Source organism: Carassius carassius, chromosome 15 (genome assembly GCF_963082965.1).
Source record: "Carassius carassius chromosome 15, fCarCar2.1, whole genome shotgun sequence".
NCBI lineage: Eukaryota > Metazoa > Chordata > Actinopteri > Cypriniformes > Cyprinidae > Carassius > Carassius carassius.
The window spans coordinates 30,842,492-30,857,545 of record NC_081769.1 but is presented as its reverse complement, the minus strand read 5'-3'; the positions used below and the strand labels follow the sequence as shown (position 1 = coordinate 30,857,545).

The 15,054-nt window shown below is 34.5% G+C and overlaps 1 long non-coding RNA gene across 1 annotated transcript; it reads left to right on the top strand.

Annotated features, from left to right (window-relative positions):
- Positions 1–11,459: 11,459 nt before the first annotated feature.
- LOC132157853 (uncharacterized) lies at positions 11,460–12,355 on the top strand. The gene is made up of 3 exons (XR_009437631.1): positions 11,460–11,559; positions 11,661–11,724; positions 11,905–12,355. It is a non-coding gene; the product is annotated as an uncharacterized LOC132157853 (long non-coding RNA).
- Positions 12,356–15,054: the final 2,699 nt, after the last annotated feature.

Sequence of the window (15,054 nt, the reverse complement as noted above, 5' to 3'; positions counted from 1 at the left end):
GGTTTTAGGGTTGTTGTTGTTGTTTGTTTTTGTTTCGTTTATTTTTTTCGTTTATTCTCTGATGTCATTTCCTTGCCCTCTCCCTGAAACCGGAAAAGTGACTCAGGAACGCTACACTGAGGAACTAGGAGCTCTAGAATATAAAGAGATCATCACGAAAGGAGGGAAAATCGTTAAATATGAGAAAGTGCTAATAACCAAAGATACATAAAAAAAACAAAAAAAAACTTGTGACTATCATTGACAGAAATATTCTGAAAAACGTTGTTGAGCACTTTCATTTTATGCAGGTTGATGCTTTTTTTTTTTAGAAATCCCATCTGGAAAACTATTTTAATGAAATTGGTTTTAGGGTTGTTGTTGTTGTTTGTTTTTGTTTCGTTTATTTTTTTGTCATTGCTGTTATCCTTCTATATTCATTCAACCAGGGCTGGACTGGGACAAAAAATCGGCCCGGGCATTTTTGCCCAGACCGGCCCACTATATGATCATAAACACCACCCATCTTTGCACGCCCTTAATTATATGTATACCAACTTCTATTCATTAAAACCACTAATGCCATGTAATGAGTGAGTATAGGAACGAGTGAGAGTTAACAGATGAAATGTCAAAATTTTATATTTATTAATACAGTTGAACTATACTCCACAGCGGTGAATCCTAAAACAAGCTATAAGCGGCTCTGGCATAGCAATACCAGTGTTTCTTACAGGATTTTTGTTAAAACTATGGTGGTGTGTCCTCGGTCCTTCTAGGGGGGTTCGGGGGCATGCCCCCCCCATGAGAAAATTTTGTGCATTTTAATGTTAAATTCATTAATCTGGTACAGTGTCTATTTACATTACACCTATACATAGTAATTGTTATAATATTAATCCAATGACAGTAATAGCCATATTTTGTAAAACAAATGCACAAAAAAATAAAGGAAACTTTCTTAATTAGTTGTAGCAATTTCTATACTTGAAAGAGATAAGCACATGATCTTTTATTTTGACGCAAACTGCATCAAGCTTTTATTTTGGCGGAAAACATGGTTTACAAACGCTTTTATTGAATTTCTGTTAATTGCGGTAACCGTCAACTATGCAGATGTGGAAATAATCTACACTCATGACATGGCCTAAGTGTTTTGAAAGTAGTTATGCTTACCGCAGGCTCTACACTTTCTCATCTCTCCCCTGATCCTCCTCCTGCCACAGGAGCTGATGAAGGTCAGAAAACATATATTTTGACACAGTTTACAGTGTCTGCTTTAAGGGCCTGGTTCTATTTTTTTCACGCTCTTTATCTGCACATTCCTTGCGTTTCTTCTCCATCTTTTTTTACAGATACACACTGACACTGCTGCCGTTCGCTCACTAGTTTAAAGTTGAGATTGGGCCAGCCCAGTGTCAATCAAGAAAAGAGCCAATGGGCCGCTGATCTACGTGTTTCATGGGCTGGTCTGTCAGAAAAAAAACTAACACTGACTTTGACTAATGCATTACACCGGCACAAACCCAGCGCCGCCAATTAAGCAAAACAAAACAAAACGAATGGGCCGCCGATGTACAAATTTTATGGGCCGTTAAAAAAAAAAAAAAAAAAAGTATGAGTATGAGATATCGGCCCAAAAAGCACGTCGGCCCACCGGGCATTTGCCCGGTATGCCCAATGGCCAGTCCAGCCATGCATTCAACATTCATTTTGTCTGATTTGAAGTATAAGCCATTAAAATGTGAAAAACACCATTGTGTTTATCTACTTTTTCTGTCATTCACACATTAGTGTAGTATACACACTAACATTTAAAATAACACACAGTTACTAAAACCTTACACTTGAGGAGCAAAACCTCAGCCCAGATCTGCACAACTATAAGCACATTCTCAGCCTCACACTTTTTGCAAAACACTAAACACACTTCTCTACATTAGACACAGAAATCTAACCTAATGTCACTTTGCCTTTTTAAGACACTGCTTTCCAAAATGCCACTCCTATAAACCAATTTATTAAATATGGCCATCAGGTGTGCAGACACTTAGGTGCTTAACTGTAAACTCAACAATCAGGTGTAAGCACTATAAAAAAGCAAAAGGTGAGTTTACCTGTCTTCAACAGAAACGGAAGGCAATGTCACAGTAAGAGGAAGAGGAAGAGTTAGAATGAGAGGGGCAGCCCATGGAGGTAGGCGGGTAAAGATAGGAAGAGGAAGAGGGGGAAGAAGAGGTAGACCTGGTGGATGTGGACAAAGAAGACGGGGACCAAATTTATCAGATGCTATTCAATCAACCTTGGTTGATCATGTTGTAAACCATGGGTTGACACTGAGAGAGGCTGGACAGAGTTCAGCCCAACCTCAGCAGACATACTGTTGCTACAGTAATTCGGGCATTTCAACAAGGGCAAAGGTAAAAAACAACTTTTCTCTGCTAGCTATACAGTAGTACAATATATCCTATTATATGACTTCCATCAGTAGGATTCAGACAAACATCCTGAATGACCACACAGTTTAATGGCTTAAATGGCTGCCCACTGCCCACTGCTCCGGGTGTGTGTTCATGGTGTGTGTGTGTGTGTTCACTTCTGTGTGTGCACTTTGGATAGATAAAAAATTCAGAGCACAAATTCTTATTATGGGTCACCATACTTGGCTGTATGTCACGTCACTTTGTCACTTGTTTTCAATAATGTCCATCAGGTCTCTCTATCAACACTGGGGCTAATCCTACAGAAGAAAAAACTCTACAGTGCCATTTGCTGATCCAATCCCACATTAATTGATCTTTATAGATGAGGCTGGGTTTAACCATGCTTAAAGTAAGAAGAGGGAGAAACATCACTGGCCATCTGTTTTGAATGGGCTGCAATCACACAGAATGGGAACCTTCACCACCATGCCAAGTTGGATCCTTACAACATGGCCCACATTCTTGCATTTTTAGACAGACTTCACAACATTGTCACAGCAGAAGAACAAATGGATGCAGAGCAGATGAGAAGCATTGTCATCTGAGAACATGTATCTTTCCACTGATCCGCTCTGGTCCAAAACTGGTTTCATGATCATCCACCGTTTTCATTCCCAATGCCTCCCACCATACTATCCCTTCCTCAACCCTATCGAAGAGTTTTTTTTTTTTTTTTTTTTGCCATGGTGGTGGAAGGTTTACGATCTCCAGCCCTATGTCAGAATACCCCTTATTCAAGCCACGGAGGAGGCCTGTGACCTAACTGATGCAGGGTCTGTGCAAGGATAGATTTGCCATTCAAAGAACTTTCTTCCCTCACTGTCTTGCAGGATAGGACATCTCCTGTGATGTGGATGAAGTGCTATGGCCAGATACAGTTAGGCGAAGAGATGATGCTTAGGTTTTCAGCCTTTTATTTTAATTTTTTACTTTAAACTCCTGCTTTTGTTTTGTCTCCACATGTTTTTGTGTATGATATTGTATTTAGAATATGTTCTGGTTTTCAGTGCAAATGCAACCTTTGGAAAAGCATGAATGTATTGAATGGTTTCATAATGTGGTGAGATATTGTCATCAATGTACAGTGCTGTTCTTGTTTTTCAATATATTCATTTACTTTAACAGAATCTCTGAAAATCAAACCCAGCCTATATCATTAGAAAAGTATAATAATTACAAGTGTTTAAGACTGAGCACAGCAGTGTGTAAATGAATCAAACAGAATCCAACTTATGAACCATATGGTACCCAAATTGGGTTTTTTCAAATTATTGTAAAGTTTTGAATGAAGAGTGTAATTTTGCAAAAGATCTGAGGTGTTCTGTTACTTGGGTGTGTGGATCTGTGAATTGTGTGTTGAAGCAATTGTAAAAAAAAAAAAAAAAAAACTGTAAATCATAGCCATCTGGTATCCTCAAGAGGAATGTACATACAGTCGTGGCCAAAAGTTTTGAGAATTACATAAATATTGGAAATTGGAAAAGTTGCTGCTTAAGTTTTTATAATAGCAATTTGCATATACTCCAGAATGTTATGAAGAGTGATCAGATGAATTGCATAGTCCTTCTTTGCCATGAAAATTAACTTAATCCTGAAAAAACCTTTCCACTGCATTTCATTGCTGTCATTAAAGGACCTGCTGAGATCATTTCAGTAATCGTCTTGTTAACTCAGGTGAGAATGTTGACGAGCACAAGGCTGGAGATCATTATGTCAGGCTGATTGGGTTCGAATGGCAGACTTGACATGTTAAAAGGAGGGTGATGCTTGAAATCATTGTTCTTCCATTGTTAACCATGGTGATCTGCAAAGAAACGTGTGCAGCCATCATTGCGTTGCATAAAAATGGCTTCACAGGCAAGGATATTGTGGCTACTAAGATTGCACCTAAATCAACAATTTATAGGATCATCAAGAACTTCAAGGAAAGAGGTTAAATTCTTGTAAAGAAGGCTTCAGGGCGTCCAAGAAAGTCCAGCAAGTGCCAAGATCGTCTCCTAAAGAGGATTCAGCTGCGGGATCGGAGTGCCACCAGTGCAGAGCTTGCTCAGGAATGGCAGCTGGCAGGTGTGAGCGCATCTGCACGCACAGTGAGGCCAAGACTTTTGGAAGATGGCCTGGTGTCAAGAAGCCACTTCTCTCCAAAAAAACATCAGGGACAGATTGATCTTCTGCAGAAAGTATAGTGAATGGACTGCTGAGGACTGGGGCAAAGTCATATTCTCCGATGAAGCCCCTTTCCGATTTTTTGGGGCATCTGGAAAAAGGCTTGTCCGGAGAAGAAAATGTGAGCGCTACCATCAGTCCTGTGTCATGCCAACAGTAAAGCATCCTGACACCATTCATGTGTGGGGTTGCTTCTCATCCAAGGGAGTGGGCTCACTCACAATTCTGCCCAAAAACACAGCCATGAATAAAGAATGGTACCAAAACACCCTCCAACAGCAACTTCTTCCAACAATCCAACAACAGTTTGGTGAAGAACAATGCATTTTCCAGCACGATGGAGCACCGTGCCATAAGGCAAAAGTGATAACTAAGTGGCTCGGGGACCAGAATGTTGAAATTTTGGGTCCATGGCCTGGAAACTCCCCAGATCTTAATCCCATTGAGAACTTGTGGTCAATCCTCAAGAGGTGGGTGGACAAACAAAAACCCACTAATTCTGACAAACTCCAAGAAGTGATAATGAAGGAATGGGTTGCTATCAGTCAGGATTTGGCCCAGAAGTTGATTGAGAGCATGCCCAGTCGAATTGCAGAGGTCCTGAAAAAGAAGGGCCAACACTGCAAATACTGACTCTTTGCATAAATGTCATGTAATTGTCGATAAAGGCTTTTTAAAACGTATGAAGTGCTTGTAATTATATTTCAGTACATAACAGAAACAACTGAAACAAAGATCTAAAAGCAGTTTAGCAGCAAACATTTTGAAAACTAATATTTATGTAATTCTCAAAACTTTTGGCCACAACTGTACATTAGTGAACGTTGCATTTTGGCTCCCTCTGGTGGACTGGAGAAGTGCAGCCCTGAAACGTCATCATGCATTTGCTTCATTCATTCTGAGTAAATTTACCTTTGAAGTGTGCATTTATTTCCCCCAGTTTTGCTCTCCGTTTTAGAATTGCTGCTACAGTATATAAGGACAATAATGCATGTTTTTTTTTAAAAGTCAGAACTGATAATGTTTTCTGCATTTTCAGTTCAAAGAAACGTTTGATTACTTGTTTTTATTAGTACACTCTAAAATGTTTTCAATTGCTTTATTTTACTAAAAAAAATACAGGCTCTCAAATAAAACAAATGCTACTTGATTTTATAATTTAGAAAGAATTTGTGGAGAGTTACTACAATTTGATGATGAACATGAACTGAAACTTGTAATTTGCCAGTTACATCTCATGTAAGTATAGCCTGCTATGTGTTGCACAATAAACTCTGCACTTGTGAAATCTTGTGGAAATCAAGGTATTCAGAACATAAAATAATGGAGTGAACTACTCACCAGTTGTCTGACCAAAATTAGATTTTTTTTTTGTTTTATATACTCATACTGTAATTTCTTCTTACTAGTTTTTCCAATGTCGGTGTCTTCAATTTCATTTGTAGTACTCATTGAAAGGGATCAGGATTATTAGTTACATTATAGGGCATGTTTAAAAAAAATATTTTACCAATAACTGAAGTGAAACTAAAAAACAAAAGTTTTATTAACTGCACAGTCCTAGCAATCAAATGATGCAATGATTAATTTGTTATCACTAATAGTTTTCCCATTAAATCCAATATGAAATGCCTTGAAGACCTGTAGCCCACTGAAGCTGAGCCTGGTCTGTTGGAGGTCTCCCATCCCATACAGGTGGATGCTGCACACTGGTGGTGGTTAAGGAGAGAGTCTGAAAAAATATTTTCTGGAAAAAAAAGGTGTGGTGTGTCATCTCTACTGAAGAATACATAAAATGATGATGTCTTCATGCATGCCTCATCTATATAAGATGTCAATCTCTACTGATATTTTGTTTATTTTGTTATCACTATTCATACACATCATAGTTTTTTCATGATGAAGGTTGATTCAAACAATCATGTTTTTTTGTAACAGAAGTTGTGACAGATGTCACGCTACTCGATAAAGTAAGCGTCGTTAAGTAAACTTTATGAATTACTGAAACTAGATTCCAACAACACCGTTTTTTTTTTATTTGCTATTTTTTTATTTCTTATAGTTGTGACTGGCTGACTGCATAATAAAAACAGAATGAGCAGGTTACCAAATGTGATGCTGTTAAATGAATTAACACTTATGTAATCAAAAGCATCTTTTAAAGGAAATGAGCAAGTCAAGTTAGATGTCATACTGACTACCACAGTTGTTAGTAAAAGTTTTTTTTTCTTCAGATGACTGATAGGTATTTTGTTAAACAACAGTATAATTCACCGAACGCACATCCTCATTTTACATTCCTGTGAAAAATTAAATATGGCAATAGCCAGATTAAGTGGCAATAATTAAGACCTACTGAAATTTTTTTACTGAAAGGTAATATTAAAATTAATTAATTTAATACATTTTCAACTCTGCCCCAAACTCTTGCATTGTTTGGCACCCACATGGAAAGAACCTATATGTGGATATATGCGAATATATGAAACCTATATGCAGTGTATATGCACATATATTTGCTGCATATATGCACATATATGATAATATATATGCTGCATATATGCGCATATATGCTCATAAATGTGTGCATATATGTACATATATGTGTATGTATATATATATATATATATATATATATATATATATATATATATATGTGTGTGTGTGTGTGTGTACATATATGTGTACATATATATGTGTGCATAAATGTACATATATGTACATATAATATAGGAAAACGGCCAATTTTATATATGTCACATATATTAAAAACCTATATCAAAACCTATATTGAAACACATATGTTTATTTCCATGTGGGCAAATAACTATTGGTTTTCCATACAGTAACGTGCATGCTTTGGTCTTCAAAAATAAAACATGATCTAACCTTTTTACAAACAAGATTGGTGTATAAATACAATAAAGAAGAAAAGTTTCAAAAATATATAAGAGAAGAAAGCAAATTCTTTCTTTCAGTTTCTTTCTTAGCAACCCCCCGCTCCTGTCAGTAGATATGTGGGTGGAGATGTACTGTATAAAAGGATCTCTGGTAATTCACCTTCACTGCTTTGAAGAGCTGCTTGAAAACCGGACAAAGACTTTGGTAAGCAAATACCATATTTAATTTAATTTAATGAATCTTACATAAAGTATATGTTTTTGTGCATATTTATGGTATTGTAAAAAAAACACTAATTAGTGTCTACAAAAATAAATGTATTTTTATATTTAATTTAATTTAATTCTGCATTTAATGGCTCTGCTTAGCAACATATGTACTAAAAAACTATATTGCATTAATATTGACTTTGTCTAGACACATTTACACAACTTCATATGCACAGCAGCAACAGTCACATTGCATTCTGTTGTTCAGCCTAAATATAAAGTAAAAATAGAAAAGTGTTCAAAGACAGTTTTGAAATGATTTCCTTGTTTCTAGCCGTTGTAGCATCTGCTTACCACAGTAAAACATCTCCAACTATAAACAACACCTGGGGTATAAATCCCAATTGGAAGATGGTACCTTATGGGTAGGTATATTTGTACCAGTGGAAATATTAACCACTTGGAAAGGTATATTGTATACCATTTTATGAAAAAAAGTATAATGTTTATTTATTTTTCATTACAAACATTTTGTCACCAAATTTCAGAACCTTGATGTAATTTTTTAAAACTCTAGACATAAGACTCAAAACAGTCATTATTTGTTACAGAGGCTGTCTAATGTTCAAAACTTTGCATATTTCGTTCATATCTTTAAAGAAGCCTTGCATTTGCAGAAGCATTGGGTCCATTGCACTGATTTTGCTATGGGGTCCCCTCAAAATCACATTCAATGCGAACATCATTCTGGGCCACTCTCCTTAAAGGTTAAAGCCTGCCTCATCCAAAAATATGAATGGTTTTCCTCAGCTTCCAGCTCTGTCACCCTCTAAAAAAACATTTACTTTTGGAAAAACATACATCAGTCCTCAGTTGCTTCATTTTCATAATCTAAACATTTAATATTGTTCATAATTTTCCACAAAAACTATGCTTCAAGAGTAATGCAACCGTTTTGTTACTGTTGAGCAGTTGTTATCAGCTGATAGTTAGATCACTGTAATGAAATGATTAGATGATCAATTCAGATGTAATGCGAGTTGGATTTTGAAATAGTTAAGTTGTCATTTTAAACTGGTGATTTTTATTCAATGAACAAAAGATCTTTAATTCATGTGCATTGTATCCAAGCGTTTGAAAAAAAGCATTTTGATCATCGGTTGTGAATTATGTTTCTATATTTTTGAAAAATGACATGAAGGTTCTGTTATTTATGAAAAAATTATTGTAAAAAAAAAACTGTAAATGTGTCAGAATCTTGATAGAATAATTTCAGTGACCAATTTGTCATTAAGATGCACTCATCTATCATTTTTGAATTAATTTTTATTATTATTAAAATGAAAGGTTTGGAAGACCTATCTATAATGATGATTCAGATGATGATGAACCCTCAAATGCTATGGCTCTTGCACAGGTAATGTTGTGTGAATATTTTCTTTATGAACTGAGCATGTAAAAAGTTTAGCAATTCTATTGGACATGTTCTCCCCATGGTTTTGTGAAATGTGTTTTTTTTTTTTTTCAGCAGGGGGTTCCACCACACTTGTTCAAGGGTGGTGCACCTTCTCTTCCAAGAGATGGCGAAGTGACTCGCTATTATCCTAATTCAGGAAACGGTCCTTACAGCCAAAAAATTGTTGTAAAGAATGGCCAAATTATCTATGCTGAAGAAAGAAAAAACAAACAACGATCTAATGCACAACACCATTTCATTCAGAAATATAAATGAAATATTGCTCAATCTCAATGCTTATTCAAAATGTTGATTTTTTTTTTCACTCTACTTGCTATTGGCTTTATATTAATCAAGTATGAAATTCAAATCTATAATTATATATAAGATTTACATTTGTGCAGTTTCTGCAAAGTCATTTACTGAAATTAATCAAGTACTTGTTGAGTTGCTTTTTGTCCTCGAAGATTTAATCAATAAAAATAAATGTTCATTAGCATATGGTTAATGTTTATTCCAATCCTTTTCCTTGATGAATGCTTTTCAGGAAACCAAATTTAGAAGCATCTAGCCTTAATTAATATTGTTGAACATCCATTTAGCTTATATAAAATCTCTCTCTCTCACACACACACACACACACAGAGAAAGAGAGAGAGAGAGAGAGAGAGAGAGAGAGAGAGAGAGACATTTCAAATAGCTCATAATCTAGAATATTCAGGTGAATAATGACAGTTAACATGGATATACATACCTGTATACTATATGTGAACCTGGACCACAAAACCAGTCATAAATAGCACAGGTATATTTGTAGCAATAGCCAAAAATATGCCAAAATTCAGTAGGATATTAAGTAAAGAGCATGTTCCATGAAGATATTTTGTAAATTTCCTACCGTAAATATATGAAAACTTAATTTTTTGTAGTAATATGCATTGCTAAGAACTTCATTTGGACAACTTTAAAGGCGATTTTCTCAATATTTTTTTTTTTTTGCACCCTTAGATTCCAGATTTTCCAATAGATGTATGTCCTACCCTAACAAACTGTGCATCAATTCAAAGCTTAATTATTCAACTTTCAGATGATGTATGAATCCCAGAGTCACATATATAGTCTAAATATACTATAGTTTAAGTATATTGAATGATGATGAATGTTTTCAACAGTCTTCAACTGTGGACTTATTTATATTTAAAAAAAAAAGAAAAAAATCAACCTGTTTTAATCTAAAAACTCTGTTGCTACCTTAAATATTTCAGTATAAGCAACATGGCTATACAAGTTATTTCAACTTAATTTACACAAAAGTAAAAAAAAAAACAAGTTGTTGTTTAAGTAAATACCAGTGTATAAAGTAAAAAAAATACTTTTAATAAACTAAAATGTTGAGTATTTAGTTGTTCCATTTATATATATATATATATATATACAAGTATTATCTATTATTTGATCAACTATTATGGAATAGTTTTTAGGGTTGGGTTTATGAGAAACACTATGTTTTTCTGCATTGTTTCCCATTGTTTCGACAACAGCTTTTGCAAATGTGGGGAGGTCTGCCAGGAATAGAAACAAAACTTTAGGCCTATTTTAGTACTTTTAGTCAAAGTTTTGATGCTTAGCTTTGATTACTTATTTTGCAATATACTTTCTAATGAAGCAAACTAATCTAATAGAGGGGTTTGACAAAAGACACCTGTCAAGCACACAGTTACAAGCAGATCACCAGCACTCTCTATTTTGATTTGTCGTGTATTTTCGGGGGGTTTTTTTTGTCAATAAACTTACTGTTGCAATTAGCTTATTAACTGCAATTTTATTCAGAAAGCAAAACTTGAGAAACTTGGGTGGAGTTGTTGTGTCCTTGTGCTTATAGATGTCTGGTGCTCAACTAGAATCACTTTCATTGCTTGGAAGAGCTGCTTGAACAAGGCTTTGGTAAGGAAATATCCAATTATATTTAAAGGTCGTATATAAAATGTATGATTTTGGTTCATATTTATGTCATATAAAAACACTGTATTTAATAATCTATAAAAATAAATCTATTTTCAAGTCTTGTATTTATTTTATGTTTAATCAGAAAACCAACAAACAATCTAAACAATCCCTTTATTATTGCAGAAATCATGTATCAATCTTTAAGTGTGCTCAAGAAACATTGAAACAACATTACATTACATTTTATTATTTCTGCTTAATAATGAACTAAAAGTCAATAAAGTGTTCAGTTATTTAAATTACTTTTACTGTTTCCCAGCTGACAAGTCTGCTTACCACACCACTACAAAACATCTCCAAAAATGAACTTTGGTCCTTGGGGGATGATGAATCCTATGGGTCCCATGGTGCCTTTTGGGTTAGTATAATATGTATTAGTTCAAAATAATTACAATACAATTTACATTTACTGAGCTTCATTAAAACATATGATTAACATGACTCATTTATAAATGAAAGGTACGGACCACAGCCATGTTCCTGTAACAGTAATATGTCTTACGCTGGGATGCCTTATCCACAGGTAATGGTGTCTGAAACACTCTGAAATATTTACTTTATGAAGATTAATAGCCCATGTGATAAAATTATGTAATTGAGAGATGTCACTTCTACTGTACTATGACCACAACCCAGTAATGCCATATGAATAATCTGAAACAAGTAGATGATAATAACTAGCCTCCTTGTTTTGTTCTTTCAGATGAATATGATGGGCCCCCCAATCCCATTCCAGGATGAAATGCCTTCCTATTCAACTAAAGTCAAGATGACTCGCATTTTACCCGATACGGGAAAGGGTGCTCGCAAACAAACAGTTGTCCTTAAGAATGGCGAAATTGTCTATGCTGAAGAAACAAAATACGGCTCTTCAAGATCTAATGCACAACACTAAATCATTCAGAAATATAAATGAATTACTGCTCAATCTCTATGCTTATTCAAAATGTTGATTTTTTTCACTCTACTTGCTATTGGCTTTAAATTCATTAATTTCTAGCATAATTACCATAATTCCATTTAAAGATCTGTACTTTAGCCCATCTCTCCAGAATCATCAGTTGAAAGTATGAAATGAAAATCTATAATTATGTATAAGATTCACATCTGTGCAGTCTCTGTAAAGTCATTAACTGAAATTAATCAAGTACTTGTTGGGTTGCAGTGATTTAGCTTTTTGGGTCAATAAAAATAAATGTTTATCAACATTTGGTTAATGTTTATTCCATTCCTTTCCCTTGATGAATGCTTTTCAGGAAACCAAATTTAAAAGCTGTGCGTCTAGCCTTAATTGACATTGTTGAACATTTAGCTTATATGAAATCTCTCTCTCACACACACAAACATATACACACACACACACAGAGAGAGAGAGAGTCATTTCAAATAGCACATAATCTAGAATATTTAGGTGAATAATGACAGTTAACATAGATACACATACCTGTAGACTATATGTGACCGTGGACCACAAAACCAGTCATAAGTAGCACAGGTATATGTGTAGCAATAGCCAAAAATACACCAAAAATCATTAGGATATTAAGTAAAGATCATGTTCCATGAAGATTTTTTGTAAATGTCTGCAATTTGCAGAAAGCAAAACCTGAGAAAGCAGCATTGCTCAAAACCAACAAACAATCTAAACAATCACTTTATTATTGCAGAATTGATGTATCAATCTTTGATACATAAGTGTACATTAAGTGTGCTCAAGATATACTGAAACATTGCATTCTGTTATTTCTGCCTAAAAATGAACTAAAAGTCGATAAACCGTGCATTTATTTGAAATGATTTATACTTTTGAAGATGAATTCTATGGGTCCTTTTGGGTTAGTATATATGTATTAGATCAAAATAATTACAATACAATTTACATTTACTGAGCTTCATTAAAACATATGATTAACATGACTCATTTATAAATGAAAGGTACGGACCACAGCCATGTTCCTGTAACAGTAATATGTCTTACGCTGGGATGCCTTATCCACAGGTAATGTGTCTGAAACATTCTGAAATATTTACTTTATGAAGATTAATAGCCCTTGTGTTAATATTCTGTAATTGAGAGATGTCACTTCTACTGTACTATTGCCACAACCCAGTAATGCCATATGAATAATCTGTAGATGAGTAGATGATAATAACCTTGTTTTGTTCTTTCAGAAGAATATGATGGGCCCCCCAATCCCATTCCAGGATGACATGCCTTCCTATTCAACTAAAGTTGAATAAAATGTTTTGTACGCTGAAGAAGTCAAATATTAATAATCTCATCAACATTATTCAAACATATAGCAATCATTATTTCTTAATAAATGTTTCTTTCAGTCTGCTTTCTTTTTTCTTTTTGGGTTGCTGTTTGCCCTCAGTGATTTAGCTTTTTTTTGTCATTAATCTGAGGTGAAAATCAATAAAGTGTCTTTAAGCACAGCAGCGTATATTTTTTGCTAAACATCCTTTTAGAAAAATTATGTGACAAAATTACACGTAATATCATGGAGCTAATAGCAGCACAAATAATATTCAGTGAAAGTGAACATATAAATACATAAATAACTAATAGGTCCAGGAGTAGTACCTTGCTATTACCCAGTTATTTTAATGAATATAATAAGTACACTGAATATACATGTGGAGCAGGACTGTAAAAAAGGTGCTACTGAAATTAGTTCCAAGTTCAACAAAAAAATTAAAAGACAGCCTCACAGCAAGAAGGTCCCTGGTTTGGGCCACAGCTGAGCCAGACGGTCTTTCTGTGTGGAGTTTGTATGTGTGAAATGTGTCCATGGTGGCACAATAAATAATGTTATATTAATGGTATAAGACCATTGATTTTCATGGTATTTTTCTATGTTCCTTTTAAATAAATCCAACTGAAACAGAGACATTACAGTAATAAGCTTCTGTTACTGTGCATGATGGGCTGTTAATGTATCATAGAGAGAACAACAAAAATAATTCAGTAATGACGTTCATGTGTATAAAAGACATCTGAGAGAAATTTGGATAAATCAAATAAAATAAAATCAAATAAATACAACAATACTTCTAACACAAAGATATGTCCCAACGCACACATTAGATAGTGAAACCACATGACATCTATAGATGTTGCACTAATGACAGCTTAGGACATTCCAAGTGTTCTTGTGGTGTTATGATAAAATCTTTCAGCCTGTGTTGTTCTGTTAAATGATTGCTATTATCAAAGAACAATGCTGTCTGACAGAGACCTGCACTTCAAGCCCAAATATGTAATCTAATATCAGTCATGTATCTCTGTCATCTATTATGTTGCTTTTCCTTTCTGTTTTACTGATAGTGATTAGCTCACATCAATCATATTCACGCCTGATTCAAGTTTTCAAGATTCAAGAAAACTGAACAGATGCAGATGCACTGCTAAAGACAGTCAATACTGTCTCAGCTACACAATGGTTGAGTTTATAATTAAAATGATTTTATAGAAAAAAAAATTGTAACATATCAATGCTTATGATAAAAGAAAATAAAACAGTTCTATGGAATGTTAAAAATTGCTGGTGTCTGTTTTTAGATTCATATTCATGCAAATCATTAGAAATTATTGTATGGAGTTCATTTACTGGTTCATACATGTCTTTTTTATGCATTCACTCTCTTGATTGAACTGACAGTTCAACATTCTAAGATATGTTTAGAAAACCAAACTCTGGTATAACTGATCTTTTTTTTTTTGTCATTTTCAGCCCTTTAATCCAAAACAGAACATAATTCCGGCATCATTACTTGAAAAAAACACAAACGGATCTGCCAAATGTAGGTGCAAAATCAACCCTTGTTGGAACTATATCAAATCATTAGA